The 17398-nt window shown below is 42.8% G+C and overlaps 1 protein-coding gene across 1 annotated transcript in view; it reads left to right on the top strand.

Moving 5' to 3' along the window:
* The window catches only part of LOC116310949 (nuclear receptor coactivator 3-like), a 64581-nt gene that overhangs the window by 20999 nt on the left and 26184 nt on the right, over positions 1 to 17398 (top strand). Inside the window, 1 exon segment of the mRNA XM_031727910.2 lies at positions 14845 to 14932. The gene's annotated coding sequence lies outside the window, so the exon portion shown is untranslated.

Here is a 17398-nt window from a genome sequence, read left to right as displayed (position 1 = left end):
CTCGCAGGAACCGAGGAGAGGAACGCCCATTGCTGTAACAAGAGCGAGCTTCCCCCTCCTCCTCCTCCTCTTCTTCCTCAGCACTGCTCTCCCAACAACGCTCCCATCCCTCTTCCTCCCCCTCGTGCTCTCTCTCTCTCTCTCTCTCTCTCTCTCACACACTTTCTATTTGCCTCACCCCCTTCCTCCTGCTTTCTTTCCCAGCGAGTCTGTCATTCGCTCTTTCTTTCCCTTCTTTCTGTGCAAAAGCCATCTCTCCTTTTCTGACCCCCCCATCTTTCCCTTTATCTCAGGCTCCCCTTCACTGTCTGCCCCCCCCCTCTATGAATTTGTGCCTTGCTGCATATAGCCTGATGAGAGGTGGGGAGGGAGAGAGGCAGGGAGGCACAGAGCAGGAAAGAGCTGGGGGAAGGGTATGGAGAGGGAGGAGACAGCCAGAGAGAGAGAGAGAGGGGGGATGGGAACAGGAGACAGAGGTAGAGAAGCAGAAGCAGCAGAAGAAGACACGGGGAGAGGAAGGGCAGCAGAAATGCAGCCTTGTTGGGTGTAAGCTGCACAAACTGCTCCCTGTTAGAGAAGAAGAAAATCTCAAGAAGAGTGAATGTATAAATAGACACGTAACTGTGGCTCTGAGTAAGATCTGCTGAGCAGCAGGGCGGGGAGAGCCCATTTTTATTGCTAATGGTTTCTCTCATTACACATCAAACGGCTGGGGGTGCGTGCATCTGCGTGTGTGTTTGTGTGCAGCGGGCCGATTTTTAAATGATTTTATGAGCCAACTAAAAGAGCAGCCCACTCGCTCGCTGCTTTGATGCCGCGTGCACGCACGCACACACACCGGCTTGCAGCTGCATATTCGGTCATTAGCAGTTTCGTAACCGCACTGTGCGGCGGAGTACTACTGTCTAATTGTTGCTTCTGTTCACATGTAGACAGTGTGGTGAGGGAGTTCTTCCAGCGTGTGTCTTGTGCTGCACACGTGCATGTGTAAACACAGCCTAAATGCCCGTCACAGCAGAGATGGCGCTGTCAGTTTTCCGATTTTAATGCGATTGAAGTAATCCTTTTTGGTTTAGATTAAGCTCTTCGATGAGTCGAGTGGGCATAACTGTAGTGAAGAAAGACGTGGAGGAGACGAGAGCCTGAGCCGGTCATCTGGGAAGAGATGAAGGAGGAGAAAAAAGGATGAGATGATTTTCTCTTCTTTTTTTTTTCTTTTCTTTTTTTTTGTTAAGAAAAAAAATTTCTCTGCAAGTGAAAAACAGCAACCTAAGAAAAGGAGGCTGTGGATGTTATTGAGTTAACCAGACAGAGCCGGAGACTGGGAGGGAGGGAGAACAGTGGGAGCTGAGAGAGCGACTCGCTAGACGAGTGGATGAGGGCTGCGCTGTGGTGCTCTGCCTGCTCCTGCTGCACAGTGGGCACCATATGTTCTTATAATATACAGAGCACACACTGAGTCTGTGCTGCTCCCTAAATCTCTTCTCTTCTTTTCTCTTGTCTTCTCTTCTCTTCCATCAGCTCTCGTTTGCCTTACCAGCCAATTACCTTACCCAAGAGATAGGCCATTAGAGAAAAAACACAAACAAAAAAAGGGGGTGCACGCTCGCTATGCATCCCATTAGGTAAGGAGCACCTAGCTCGCACCGTCTTCAAGATCAGAGCCACCTCTAACAAACATTTGCCTCTACACGGACACACAAACACGCTTAGATAAGGGCCCCACCCCCCTCTAATGGGAAGGAAGATTGATACAGACAGAAAAGAAAGATTTCTCAAGATGTCGTTCTGCCCGTGCTTAGCTCCTTCCTCTTTAAATATTTAAAGCAACCGTGGTTTTATGGAGTTGTTGGTTTTCTTTGACAGAAGTGCAACTTTTTACAGAGCAGCAGCAGCAGCGCCAAATAAGTGTATCCCTGAATGTGCAGCTGATATGCACTGACAGTGATGTGCATGGAAGTGAATGCAGGCTGATTTGTGATTGGGGAGTTTTGTTTTGTTTTGCTTAGGAAGGAGTGCTTTCTCCTTTATTGCTGTTGTCTGGATTCAAGGTGTGTCAGCTGCTCTGTGATTGATTGTGTGCTTGTTTGTTTGTTTGTTTGTGGGTGGTAATGCATGTTGCCATGCAGTTTCCCTGCCTCTCCACCATGTGCTTTTGTCTGTGGGAGTGATGGATTGAAGGCAGGCAGCTAATGTGATTTAGATGCTCAACCAGGAGTGTGTGCAGTGCTGCGCGTGCGTGCGCGCCCTGTCCACGTGTGTGCAGCCGAATCTGCAGTGTACATGTGTGAGTGTGTTTGTCTGTCTGCCTCCCTCTTCTCCTCTCTTTCACTCTTCTTCCTCCACCCCTCCCACCCGCTATCATTTTTTCCTTATGCTGTGCAGTTTTTGGACTCGGAGCAAATAAATAGAGGGAGCAGGGTGTTTATGTGGTGAATCTGCTCCCTCGCTGTCACCAAGGAGAGCGAGAGCGCGAGAAGGGGAGGCAAGGAGGACGGTAGAGGTGGAGGAGAAGATGGTGTTCTCTCACTAAGGCTGCACTGATGATTTATTGTGAGCCAATTATGTCCCACTGACACTAACAAAGTCGCGCAGCTTATTCACTTACACACACACTTAAACTTATCATCACATGCATGCATCAGCAGATGAAGTGTTCTCACTGTTGGCAGCTTAAGCAGCGGAAGAGTTTGAGTTTTCTCTGCATGCAATTATCTTGTGAGAAATAAAAAAAAAAGCAAAACACCTTTCCAGTGACATACCATTCTTTCACACAAACCCCACCCTCCTGTTTTTATTCTTTTTCCACTTGACCAAGTTTATCTTTTTGTATCGAGCTCTCAGCCTCGGACCACTTGCACACGCAAACCTGCATTTGATACATGAGACTCGGATCTGCTGGTTCCATGCAACTTTTGATTCATCAATTGAGTAAAAGTGGCAACGCAGTAACGCTCCTTTACATGTTGCTGTCTGTGCTTTAGTGAAAAGCTTAGGTGAAAACTTTCCTCAATTCAGTTTTATTTCTACAGCAGCAAATTACAATAACAGTTGCCTCAAGGTGCTTTATATTGTAAGGTAAAGACCCTACAATAATGCAGAGAGGACCCCAACACTCGGATAACCCCCTGTGAGCACGCACTTGACGACAGTGGGAAGGAAAAACTCCCTTCTAACAGGAAGAAAGCTCTGTGAGAACCAGGCTCAGGCAGGGGCAGCCATCTGAAAATCTTGTGATTGCAAAAACTCAAGAAGGAAGTCACCTTGGACTTCCACAGTCATACCACAAGTACTCTTGGTACTGTGGTAAGGTACTCTGAAACTCTTGTGAATGTGGTAACTTGAGAATGAGATGACCCAGTTTGAAATTTTTGAAATTCATACCATTGGGGCATCTACTAAAAATCTTGGACAAGTTTGAATCTCAGTGACCATGAACCCAAGGTCAAGGTCAGAGGTCACGTTCTCTGAAAATCTTGTGAATGCTATAACTCAAGAACTCAAGGAAGTCACCTAGGATGCTCATGCCTGAGGGAGGCTGAGGGGTAGCACAGGCAACCGGCAGTATTTTGCATTTTATTGTAGTAGCCTGCTGATGTTAACTATGCAAATATTATTATACTGTTAAATAAAATAGTTAAATAATATGTTAAATAAATATGACAGTATGGCATTGGGTGGCAAGGTGTGACATTTGTGTCTAAAATTTAAAAAAAAATGTCTCAAAAGTAAAGCACATTTGTTGAGTAAATGTGCTTTCCACTGCCTCAGAAGCTCGTATCCCATCCTAGACTCAAAGAATTATACATCAGATTTATTTTACGTGGTCGTCATCTTAAACGTTTTTTACAGTGAAGATTCAACATGATGGTATTATGTGATTTGTCATGTAGTTGGTCACCTCATAAAAGGTTCATGTAAATCTTCCTGACATCTGCTGCGGAAGACATTCAGTAAACTGCTGCTCTGCAGTAATCTGTAAGAGAAAATTTTGTTCAGCCTCTCATATCAAAGCAGAGGATCATGAAGACTCAGGTTAATCTGAGTTCAGATGCAGGATTGCAGAGCCAGCTCACACCAGCCTCAAACAAAGGTTTATCTTAGGACACTGCATTGAAAGAGTGATATCGGTGCAGGACTGTGCATCAGAGCTGTTCACAGCATTGTGTATTTGACAGCCTGTACTTTTACCTGACATCCTTTGCACCTGCGTCAGTATACACGTTGTACATTTACTTTTAAATGATCACAACAGGAAGACGATATGCTTATTATTTCTCCGGCTCAGTTTTACGGCATAAACTATTTGGATAATTTAAATGATAAAATTTGAATGGCGATCTCAACTAAACGCTTTTTTATGGATTCATTTGTCTGCGGCCTCAGCCATCCAGGAAGTATGCATTTGAAGTAGATGCAGAGATGGTTATCTCCTCAACAGCAACAGTGTCAGTAGCCCCACAGAGCAGTGCAGTGTATGTTCAGGATATATTTCTCTCTCTTTATTTCTCTCTCGCCTTTTTCTTATTTATCAAGCACAACGACTTTTAAAGAAAAGAGAAGTGAGAACAGAGTGCACAAAAATGAACCTACTAGTGTTTATTGCTGGTGGTAATACACACATAATATACTGCTCAAAAAAAATTAAAATAACTCTTTTTAATCAGAGTATAGCATCAAGTCAATTAAACGTCTGGGATATTGATCTGCTCTGCTAAGTAGCAAAGGGGGTTGTTAATCAGTTTCAGCTGCTTTAGTGTTAATGAAATGAACAACAAGTGCACTAGTGGGGCAACAATGAGAAAAACCCTATAAAAGGAATGGTCGCCACTGGCGACATTTTTTCCACTTCTCATCATTTCCTCTTTTTCACTAGTTTGGCGTTTGGCTAGGATCAGTGTCACTGCTTTTAGCATTAGGCAATACCTGGACCCTAGTTCAAATCCTCCAATATATAGCCAAAAGGTTTGCTATGTCCCCCAGTACAGTCCCATGACCAATGGCGATTCCAGTAGACAGGGAGGTACTCTTGAGAGAGCTGGACAGGGCTGTAGAAGGTCCTTAATCCATTGGCAGGATTGGTATCTGCTCCTTTGTGCAAGGTGGAACAGGATGAGCAGTGCAAGATTCCTACAAAATGATCTCACTTCACTGGCCGGCAGTGTGGAGCCCAAATGGCATTTGCCATGTGCTTTCACAGATGAGAGCATGTTCACCCTGAGCACATGTGACAAAGGTTAAAGGTATGAAGAAGTCAAGGAGATCGTTATGCTGCCTGTGACATTGTTCAGCATGAATGATTTGGTGGTGGGTCCTGGAGGCATATCCACGGAGGGACGCACAGACCTCTACAGGCTAGGCCATGAGGTAGGCAGGGCAGTCTTTGAAATCCTTGGAGTAGTGGGTGCTAGGTTCTTCCTGGTGCACAATAATGCCCGGCCTCATGTGGCAAGAGTTTGCAGGCAGTTCCTGGAGGTTGAAGAAATTGATACCACTGACAGGCTCGCCTGACCTACATCCAAAAGAACACCTCTGGGACATCATGTTTTGGTCCATCCACCAGGCTGCACCTCAATCTGGCCAGGAGCTCAGTGATGCCCTGGTTCAGATCTGAGATCCCCCAGGACAACATCCATCATCTCAATGGAAACCCAATGCCCAATGTTGTCAGGCATGCATACAAGCATGTGGAGGGCATACAAACTATTGATTTACACATTACCCTGTCCATATCAGTATAGATGTCCAGCATGATTTTATTTCCATTGAGGTATGATGCGTTTTCAAACTTACTTATTTATTTTTTTGAGCAGTGTGTTAAGGTCTTTTTCTTTATAGAAGCAGAGAAGGCATTTTATTTGCTACACCTATCTAAGATCATTTCAGTCTGAGCCAGCCTTTTGTTTTAGAGTTACATGTTTCAGTTTTTATTGAAACCTACATTCCTGCCTTACAATAAATGACTTTTAGGTAATGTGCAAACTGCAGGTTTTTAATTCCAGTTGGATTCTGCTGTGAGAAGTTGGCAGCAGGTGAACAATTAAGGGTGTGTTTAGATATGGAGAGGAGTGACTTATTGACTGACCTGTCACACTAATTAGATCATACACTAACAGCGATATTGAAAGCCCTTATTTTTTTCCCCTCAATTTTAATTCATTTTACAATCACCAAAAGGAAAGCAGGTGAGTGTTTTCTCTGCAGTTTCCCTGCATTTTTCTTTCTGTACCCCATGAGGCTTGTAACTAGGTAATTTATGCTCTGTGATGACAACAGTGTTTTAAGTATTTACCAAAGCTCCAGTCATTCGTCGTTCTTTGATATGACAGCCATGCCTCTTGGTTCATTGTTAATTAACTCACAGTAACAGACCTCTATGTTATGATAATGCATAGTCCCTGCATAATTAATGGCTCCCAGTGAGGCGTTTTATTTAACCCTGTACTGTGTTTGACTGTGTAGGCACGTGTCAGACTTAGTGCTCCAAACATGTTTTGACCCTGAGGTGTCTTTACGACACGCTCATTCACAGAGTTCGTCCCCGTGTGGCTGTTTTCTTCACTGTCCTTATCTTATCAGGACTCTTTGTGGCTCTGCGCCATTACCGATGAGGAAGAATGCATCCGCACTTTAATGTAGTTATTTAGCCAATCTCATACTGTCCTCTGTCTATACGTGTTCAGAACGTGGCAAGGTTTAGGTGTTGACAACAATCCCTGTTGACATAAACGCACAATTACAGTTCAGCAAAGTTGTTTTTTTTAATGACACATATCGTCAATGATTTATGGTGATACTTTGCAGCTCGTGTTCTTGGAAGTAACTTGGGCTCTCGTCTGTCACTCGCTAATTTACTGTGCACACAAACACGGCGTCAACTCGAACACTGTGAGGTTTTAAACTCGGAGCCAATGACTACACTTTCATTAAAGGTTCGTGTAGTTTTAACAAAGAAAAACAAGCAACGTGCTCTCGGGTGAAAAATTACGGGAGAAGTCTGGAGTAATGAATGGAGAAACATAAAAAAGGTTTCATTTACAACAGGAGACCTGAAAAGTATCAACACAATTCTGAATGCTTGTTCTTCGCTTAATTTTCGCTCATGAGTGTGTGTCACTTAAACCCCTGCAAAGTTGCCCGGCACCAGAAGCTACTGAACAAATGAAACTAAATGCTGTGATGCAAAGCAGGGTGGTGTTTTCTCGTGCCACTTTTTTATCATTCCTGTTTCAGTTACAGTACTGAGACCATGATCACCGTGGTGAAGCTTGAAAAAGTGAAGCTTGTTCTCCGTGGACTGTGACGTTTGCAGACGACACTGTGATCTGTAGTGAAAGAGGAGAGGTGGAGATGTGCTCTGGAGAGAAAAAGAATGAAAGTCAGTAACAGTGAAAGTGTAGGGCTTTCGTTGTTCACTGTGAGACTTGCTGTGATGTATGGTTTGGAGGTGGTGGTACCAACAAAAAGACAGGTGGCAAGCTGGAGGTGAAGATGCTGAGATTCTCATGGACAAGCTTAGGAATGAGTGTATCAGAGGGACAGCTCAGGTTGACCTCTGAGGAAGTTCGTTGGTGTAGTGAAGGAGGACATGCGGCGGGTTGGTGTCACAGAGGAGGTTGCTAGGGATAGGTTGAGATGGAGGCAGATGACCCGTTGTGGCGACCCCTAAATTGAAGAAGAGGAAACGACAAACTTTATGAGGTCATAAAACTACACTTAACCCTATTCACGTTTCTTAGTTCACTGTTTTTAATCATTGGCTGAAAATGATTAATTTATGTGGAGAGATGAGACTGTAAACACAAATAGAGTAGACTGTGCATGTGTGAAGTGATCGCCTTAGTTTTTGAACTTGAGTACTATCTAAAAGAATTTTAATTACAAGAGTGTAATTTTTAAAATCATTTTAAAGTGGCAAAAATCGGATACGCTAACTTTTCTTTTATTCTTTTTATAGTTGCTTCGCTTTAACAGTTCATTTAGCAGCTTAACTGCAGATTCATGTTTAATGTTGGAACTAACGAAATCTTGCACACTTCCTACTGTACTGTAGCACGATACAGTGTGCTGTGTGGTTTTCCTCTACCTTCTTGGAAAGGATGACTCATGCAAACGCCTGTTTCTTTTTTTGAATATGTAAATGCATGTTTGATGGCAGCCTACAGCAGACACACCCTGGATGGCTGGATGAGTTTTATTTTTTAGACCTGCTTGGCCTATTTCTACCCCGAGCCAGACGCTTTCCCTCTGCTTTTCTTCATCCTCCACCCCCTCTTATCCCCTCTCTGAAGTGTGAAGTTTGAAGTAGCAGGCTGTGCGCTATGATAGCAGTAATTGGTCTAAAGATGGAAAGTTCTCTCTCACTTTGGAAGCAAATTGCTTCTTAGTTTAGTGGCAATTAGTGTTTTTTAAGCAAGGCCTGTTGAGAACAATATAACATCAAAGCTCCATTTAAAAGCAACAAAAAGAGGGTGTAGATGATGGAGACAGTGGTGAAACTATTGCTGTTGGGGGTGAATAGCAGCTCTGAGTCTTGTACGGGTTCATTTAAGACAGAGTGGGGTAGCTGAGAGTGGCTCCCCTCTTTGTACCCCATTGTCTGTGGAGGCGAGCTTTGGACTCAGAGTTTTTATATTAGCCTCTATGGTCTGATTTGTTTAAGGGGAGGCAAGGTGCCAAGATGTGGCTTGGCTCGTATTTTGCTCCAGTGTGAGCGCTGGGTTTGTTGGAGGGGGACTGGGTGAAGCAAAACTAAAGCAGAGTCACCCAGAGTACACACACTCACTTTCACACAATGTACTTTTATGCTGTCTTCACTGTGCTGTTGTGTATGCTGGCTAGTGCACACAATTTCCCTTATTCACGGCCATTACAGAAGATAGACACACGGAGAGAAAAAGCCTGTTATAAAATGTGAGGAGAAGGGACGAGAGAGGGGGAAAGGAATAAAGCTCACACAGAAACGACTCCTGGATCAGTCTGAAGTTTCTGTGCCTTCATCAGACGCCTGAAGATATTTCTTAAAGACAAAGATCCGTGTGGACGTGATTTTTTTTTTTTTTTTTTTTTTTTTTTTTTAACATTTTTAAAGCGTGTTAAAAAACTGATTTTCAGCTGTCAGAATACTCCAGGAAAAACTTTAAAGGGACTTAATATTTCTTATTTTCCATCATGTGTGGATGATGTCAGCATACATGTAAATGTCAATGTTAGATTTGTTTCTATAGCACATTTAAAAGCAACAAGCTACAAAACTACCAAGATAAAACCATAGATAAATAAAGTAAATACAACAAAATAAACCATAAAAATGAACAAATGTAACTAAAAAAGATACTGCAACATAAAAAAACTGATGGACTCAAACTGAACTCAAGGTAAAAAAGACAAAAAAGTGAGCTTTAAAACTGGTTTTAAAAGCCTGTTTGTACATATGTACAAAGAATCTGAGGCTTCAGACTCCTCTAAATGCGCCGCTTCAGTTTTTTTCTACCCGTGGGTCTTTATGATGCCACCCATCTGCTGTCCAAACCTTCTGTTTGTAAGGGGCAGTCTGAGGGGGGCTGAAGTAAGGCCTATTATGAGATAAATCTAGACTGTAGTAGAGTCCAAGAATAAACTATACGGAGCTGGAAATGAGCATAATAGGTCCCATTTAATTAAGATTGCATAGCTGGTTTCACTTTGGATTTAATTTTTTGTTTGGCAGAAACAAAACCAAAAAACTTAACTATATGAGTGCTGTAGATGTGTTTCTCAGCTGAAGCCATTTCTGCTCACAAATGTTATGAGCCAAATTATTAACCCGATGCAAGTTTGACTTTATGACAGCAAGTGGGCTGACTATGATTCAAATGAGTCATTTCACTTCTATAACTGTCCATCTCAGTTGGACAGCTAGAGTTTGTACACATGCCAGCTATGTGGGGGCAAAAGTCATTGCGCTGCTAGTACCAGGCCTGGATAAAAGGTGAGGGATGCATCAGGAAGGGCATTTAGTGTATCAGTTACATCCCGGGTTGGTGATGACTGCTGCTGGTGCTGTTGACTAGCCTTGTGTCGGTGTTAGTTTACCTTTCATTTAATCCAGTGTTTGTTGTATTTATTTGTTTATTCATTATTTGTTTCTATTTATTCACTGAAACCTGGATTTTGTGCCATTTCTTGACATCGGAGCAAGGAAAGGACTGGAAAAGGTTCAGTGCCATTTATACAACGCAGGGCTTTTTTTTCCGGCTTAAAAATGTACTTGTTCTTTTTGTAAAAGGGTCCAGTCGGTCCCATATCTAGCAAAGGTACATCGGGTCTTTGTCTCAGTGTTTCTTTTATCTTAATGCATTTGCGGCTTCATGCACTTTGTACCTGGATTCATATTTTTCCACTGGAGTTTGTAGTACCTCATTCGCCAATTTTAGGCCACTGATTCCCAAAAGTGCTTTTACTGCAGTGAACTTGTTTTGAAATATTATTTGTACTTATTTGTCTGTAGGCCTTGAGTCTACTTAAGAAAGATCACCCGCTTACTGATTAGTCTCATATAAATCCACACTGTAATGGACTTTGTTAGCAAGAGGGATTATTTCACTTTCTTGCATGACAGCATGGCCCTCGTTCCTGGTTTTCTTCCTGGTTCAGCTGATGATACCAGATGAAGGCACGTGTCCAGTTTTACCATCTTTATCTTATCCTGAATGCTCATTGGTTGCACGCAGTTTTACAGTTGTCATTAAGACGCCAGATGAGGAAGTATCTGTTTCTTTATATTCTCTTCATCCTCAACTAGATTAAAGTGCCATACAGCACAAGTTGGAGGTGTAGCATGTTGTGGTTCAGCTTGCGGACCACTGCGATTCAAGACGAAGATGTTAGCGTAGATCACCATGAACGCCTGTTTGAGCTGAGAAACTGAAAACTTGAGAAGGTAAATTCTTATTTGACTATTTTTGGATTTGTTCTGATTTGCATACATTTGAGTGAAAGTGTTACTTTTGTTTCACTTCTTAATACCAGCACTTTTAGCAGCTGTTAAAGAGGTCTGTAAGTCACCTGGTTTTAAGGTCAAGGCCAAACGAGGTGATTTTCAGGAACAAAGAGGAGGCCCAGTAAACAATGATTCAGTGGATTCTGGAGTATCATGCAACGAGTAAAGAGGAAGAAACCTCAAAAGTCACAACAGCCTGACAGCTGAGCTAAATCAGCTTCTCTGATTGCGGCTTCGAAATGCAGAAATGCCGCCGAGACGAAATCTCTGCCGTAAATACCCGCTCGTTCTGTGAAACTCACGATGCGCTGCGCACGTCGTGTTCATGAAGTTAACGGCTCTTGTGCGAGCATCCCCTTTAAACTGTGAACTGCGGCTGCATCTTTATTGCATCTTTAAGCGCAGTCGCTTTAACGAGAAGAAGATGCCGCTGTATACGATATTTATTGTGTCGCTCGGGTTGCATTGATGAAAGGCAAAGCAAGCAAACATTCAGACAGTACAAGGCTGAAGCTTGTTTAGCTTTGTGGTGATGAGTAATTGAAGAGCGCGAGGAGATAAACAGACACGTGTTCAGAGGAGAGCAGACTGTAAAAAGGCCTAAGCTCAACATTTCTTCATTGACTCTGAATCTTAAGCTCATTCACACTGCTTTTAAATTCAAGGCTTTACGCCAGTATGAGCAGCGCCACATGCAGTTAACTACCATTTTATTCATTCTGGTTTTCACGGCTGTTTCAAAGTGAGCACAAAGAACAGTAATGATCACACTGAAGACTCTCTTGTCCCTGCTCGTGCACAGCACAAAGAACGAGTCTTCCCCCCCTAAACTTTTTGCACAAAAAAATCGAGTCAGTTAGTCTTTGTCGCAGGCGAGCTATAAATTCTCCCTGCTTAAGCAGTCATTCTCCGGCTCTATTTTTCTCCCCTTTCAATTAATAGGAAACACATCGGTTGAAGGAGGGTCTTTGTTGGTGTGTGAGAGTCCATACATCACCTAAACTAGAGCGCTCACCCCTCCTCCTCCTCCTGTCTCCTGCCCGCTAACACACACATGCACACACCGACAGCCTCCATCTGCTCCCAATCATGGGTGCAGCCAGCGGTCAGGTCGCTGATGGTGAATGGCATATAGGCATATAACACACACGTAAACATACACAGTGTAACAAACTGCTTTAAAAATACATTTTTTGTGTGAGTATAACCGAGTAGTGTAAAAGCTGATTCGTCTGAGGTGCTTTTTTTTCTTCTAATTTTTGATTATGTCGTGACTCATCTGCACAAAATTATATTGAATTAAGTCCAGCTATCTTACATAAAGAAGGTGTGCAAAGAGTCAGTGTTCAAGTGAAAATCTTAAATTTAGAAGTATTCTGATGGTTGTGGTTTTGAATAATTGCTCAAGGTGTGGCTAGCATGGAGCCACCATCTGTCCATCAATAATCCTGAGGGGGTTGCACTATTGAATACAACATCTTTATGGTCTCGCAAATGTGTCCCTGCACGTTTCCAGTCAGATGGGGGCTGGAGAGGTATTTTCACCCACCCCAGACACAATCCTGTACAGTTCTCCTAGATTCTGACTGTGCACCGGTAGAAACGGATGATGTAAGCATCTGTCTAATGTTGATTGGTTGACAAGTGGGCTGGAATAGAGAAGGAGAGGTGACAAAAACACTCATAAATAAAGATCAGTAAATACAGTATATAAAGTTCAAGCACCGACTGCAGAGGATGCTTTTCATTGTTTGTAACACTCTGTATGGCTTCGCTCTTCTGCGTGGCTGGCTGACAGACCAATCACAGCACAAGAAAGAGCGGTCCACAGACTGGTTGCACCACATATTTTCTACACTGCCTCCATCTGACAACAGAGCTCTCTGCATGCAGATGGGCTGTACCCGGACAGCTAACCCGCTACCTGTGCTGGACCATAAATCCCGCTTTAGAGACACAGTCCATCAGACATAAGAAAAAGAACACTGAAGTGCAAACAAAATGCCTTTAGCGATCTAACACACACACACTGACGATCTGATGAATGCATTGGGACCAACTCAGGGTTCCGTATCTTACAGGGATCGAACCGCCAACCTTCGTAGATGTTGATGGTTGACCTGTAGATGACCATAGATGAAGGTCACTGATCGTAACTTTCTCAGTTATCCATATTTAACTGAGAAAGTTAAAAATGGCTAACAGGCTTTCTCCCACAGAAACATCAAAACATTCATGTTAGATTATTTAGTGATTTAAAAATTGGCTGTAGGTGTGAATTTAAGGGTGAATGGTTTCCTGCCTCTCTGTTTGCCATGCGACCTGTGTCAGCTAGGATAGGCTAGCTGGATAAGTGGTTCAGAAAGTGATGGATGGATTCTTTCACTTAACATTGAGTAACATGAAGAAATATTTCATATGGTTTTAAAATATTTGCTTAAGGTTTTTCAAATCTTCTTGCTGTTGCCTAACATGCTATTTTTGAATCTACATTTGTCTCCTGAAAGCCTCAGTTTTTCAGCATAACAGCTCATGAAAACCTTTTTTTTCTCGATTCCAAAGTCTGTTGTTAGTGCATCCCACCGATCTCTGCTTTAAGGCATTCATCGGCTTTTGATGGCAATAAAAAACTTTCCATTATAGAAGGACAACTAGAAAAAATAATTCAGGAGCTCATTTTGCTGCTGTTCAGTGCCGGTGTTTCTATAGATAATAAATCTAAAGTAATTATATTTTAAAATGAAATGTTGATGAAATTTACAGTAGAAATACTTAACAATATATTAAGACTGAAACACTTGCAATAAACAATACATTACATTTTTTGCATTTGTTTTATAAGAAGAAGAACGGTAGCCTGGTAGATGTGAGATTAACAATAGAATCCCACAGACGCACTCAAGCTGAACTCAGAGACTCCGACATGACGCTCTCATCATTCATTTAATAAAAATGAAAGTAAACCTACTTTCTGTCTCTCACACACACAGACGCACACACACACTGAGGTACAGCGACAGAAGAACATGAGCCACCCTTGTGGTGTGCTTCACCGATGACAGGGTGTCATGGAAACGCCCAGCGTTCCCCATGGTTACGCACTGTTTACCCCTACGGGATACTCTTCTTGGATTGTTCAGACGCTGAACACTTGAGCTACTACAACAACTCATGGCCAAAGAACACACACAGACACACACACACAGCGTTTCTTATCAGGATCTAAATGGACACAAATTAGCCTATTATGTGCTTTTGGAATTAGCGCAGTGATTTTAGCCTAATAGTTTGTTTTTGTGCTCTTACTCCAAGTCCATACGCCACAGTGGATATTTGCCAATAAAGGCTTCATGTTTATATCCAGTTGTGTTTCTGAAGTATTCATTTAGAGGGAAAGATGTGAAGGCACTTCACTTTTTCTTCTTTTCTTTTAAACTTGCTGTCTTCACTTTCAGGTTTCAGCTCTTTGGCTTCCTGTAAAACTTGTGTCTCAACATCCCTTTTGTGTGTGTGCATGCGTGTGTGTGTGTGTGTGTGTGTGTGTGTGTGTGTGTGTGTATTTGGTCAGGTTGTGGGAGAGGTCTGCGTGTTAATGCAAATGCACAGGAGCCATGATGTGTTTGCTCTGTACGTGTGCAGCCGTAATGAAGACAAAAGCACATAGCGAGGCTGGGCTCCCTCGCAGTTTCTTCTCCTCATTAAGACGTTAATGGTGCTTCCTGTGCATGTGTCTTCAGGCTGCTGATTAATAATGCTGCTTGTTATTCATTAATATTGCCCTAATGAACATGCACTGTTGAGCATGATTGTTAAACTTTTTTGCGCGTGTGTGTGTGTGTGTTTGTTTTTTCTTTTCTCTCCAGACTCCATTGATCAGCCCACATAGGACCGCGCCCCCAAAGCGAGGGGAGGGGGGGACCTGATCGTCCATCATCTTGGCGCCGTCGAAAGGTGGGCTAACATCCCGTACGGTTGGCATGGTAACGGCCTGCTGGGTTCAGGTTGAACGGTTTGTCAGAGACAGTTTCTTGTTGTTGCCACACTCTTGCAACATCCTCCTGACCTGAACGCTGAAATGCAGAGAAAAGTGTGTGTGTGTTTTTGAGGCAAATATTTTATGGAGGTGGGTTTTTTTTTTTTTGTGTGTGTGTGTGTGTGTGTGTGTGTTTGAATTTTGGAAGGTGGAATAGTTTACGAAAAAAGACCGGTAGTGGCGGTAGCAACAAGGGAAACAAAGAGGGCTGCGAACGATTTTCAGGCAGATGAGAAAATGAAGAGTGGGAAGACAGCAGGGAGACAGGAGGAGAAATCAAATTATTCTTTGTGCTCTACCTGCCACAGAGGCTGAAAGAGAGCATTAATCTTTTACCCCTGTCTGCAGGTGATGACAACACACACACTCGCAAACACATAAGTGTACCCACACTTAACCAAACCACACTCTCTCTTTCGTTCACGTGAATTCTCACACACATGTTTTTTTGCAAACTCGCTGCTGTTGCACTTATAGCAGCAGTGATTGTGTGAGGAGTGAGGTTGGTAAGAAAAGGGAGGAAGGAGAGTCCAGGCCATAGGAGGGGAGACACTGTGTCTGAACCAGAAGAAAATAGGAGGGATAAGGATGAGGTGAGGCAAAGATACTTCCAGGAATCTTCCACAGTGAGTTAAAGTGAAGGCTTTGTTGATTTCTCTGCATAAATGTCAGGTGATGGGCAGTTGAGGCACTTCAGGGTTTTGGATGAGCAGAAAACTCATCGAATCAATAGAAAAATAAAAATAAAAAACTTGATCTTTAATTACAAAGGTATTATCTAAACCTGATTACACATTCAGCAGTGTACTTTTAGACTGGGTCTCCATTTTGGTTCATTTTCATGTGCATTTTTTTTAATTAAACAGGTTCAACTTTATTACATGGTTGAAGCAAGTGGGTACAATTGTTTGTAACACACACGCTAGAACTTAAAGGATTAATTGAATGAACTGCTCATTTCTAAAGCAGAGGTGCTGGACTTTTTTGATTTATCTTTATCAATCCTTTGATATCCTACTTTGATATCATCATAGTATCTCTGAATCTGCTTGCACCTGATCAGACACACAGATGTGTAAATTTTGGGTACCTCCGCTCAATAGATGATTGACAGCTGTCTTTCCACTTGTGGATAACCTTTCTGTGACTTACCCTCTTAATTCCTATGGAACCAGGAAAGCAGGTTTTATACTTTACACATCCGGGAGTCCGCTTGGCTCTCTGTGATGTAAATTTTTCCGTCGCCGAGTCAGCGTGAGGGTCCACGCAAAAGTCTGCATACCGCTCTGTTTCTTGTGATCACAAGGACTTGTTCGTAGAGAAATTACATTATAATGCACCAACTATGCATGCACCTGAGAGCGGACTTCAAGCGAACTTTAAGGAAGTATAACGGGAATGACTACTTGGCTGTCCATGTCCACAACCAAATATAATCCAGGTTTAAATGTGTATGTAGTTTTTCACACAATGCTTCAGTAGTTCGTCTTAGTTTCTGTTAAATAACTTACACAGTGTCATTTAAGGACCTGTTAAGGACCAGGTCATTTTTATTATTAGGATAGAAGACAGTCTTTGCAACTTGTGTGAGTAGTTGAAGCAGCTTGTCGTGCTGCTGGTGTGAGTTTACATGGCCAGACATGGGCCGTGTGCCTCTGTTTTGTCAACAGAGATTATGAAAGCCTGGCAGGCGGGGGAGGCGACAGCAGGGCTATTTGCATCACCCAGGCTGAGCATGCCTGCCCCTCTAACTCTGTCACCTTCTCTCTCCCTTTTCTCTGTCCCTTCCTGTCTGCTCCTCCCTTTTGTCGCCAGCAACAAGCACTCTGGCTAGACCACCCTGTCGCCACGGTCTTATCGCCTCCAATCAGGAAAAAATGGAAAGAGAGATGTTCAAACAAACTCAAGGAAAGCTTGATAGCAGGCAGCGCCACGGATCTGTTATCTCATTTGAGAGATGACAAATGAATTAGTTTCTAGATAAACTGAAAGATTAACCATGAGGCTTTTTGTGCACAGCAAACAATAAAAGTTTCTAATGGAGCCTGCACGTTGACTGAATCCACTCAGGGGAAACCCAAGATATTTATTATGATGTTTAGATGGGAATAATCCCGCCTGTCTACAGATGATGTACAACACAGATTGGTGATAGATTGAGGTTGTATTTGCTGTTGCTAATCTTTTCCCATTCGCTTGCCGCCAACCCCCACTAACTCTTTCCGACTCATTCTTGTTTGTTGCACCTTTTTTTCCCCCCACTGCTGTGACTCATTGTGTTGTGGGAGGTCTGTCGACTCTCCACTTTGTTTGCTTTTTTCCCAAACCTAATTCAGTTTTTCTCTGCTGTTCATCCATTTTAATCTGGCGTCAGCGAGTGTTAC

Source organism: Oreochromis aureus, linkage group 20 (genome assembly GCF_013358895.1).
Source record: "Oreochromis aureus strain Israel breed Guangdong linkage group 20, ZZ_aureus, whole genome shotgun sequence".
NCBI classification, from domain to species: domain Eukaryota; kingdom Metazoa; phylum Chordata; class Actinopteri; order Cichliformes; family Cichlidae; genus Oreochromis; species Oreochromis aureus.
This window is presented reverse-complemented; position numbering and strand designations above follow the sequence as displayed.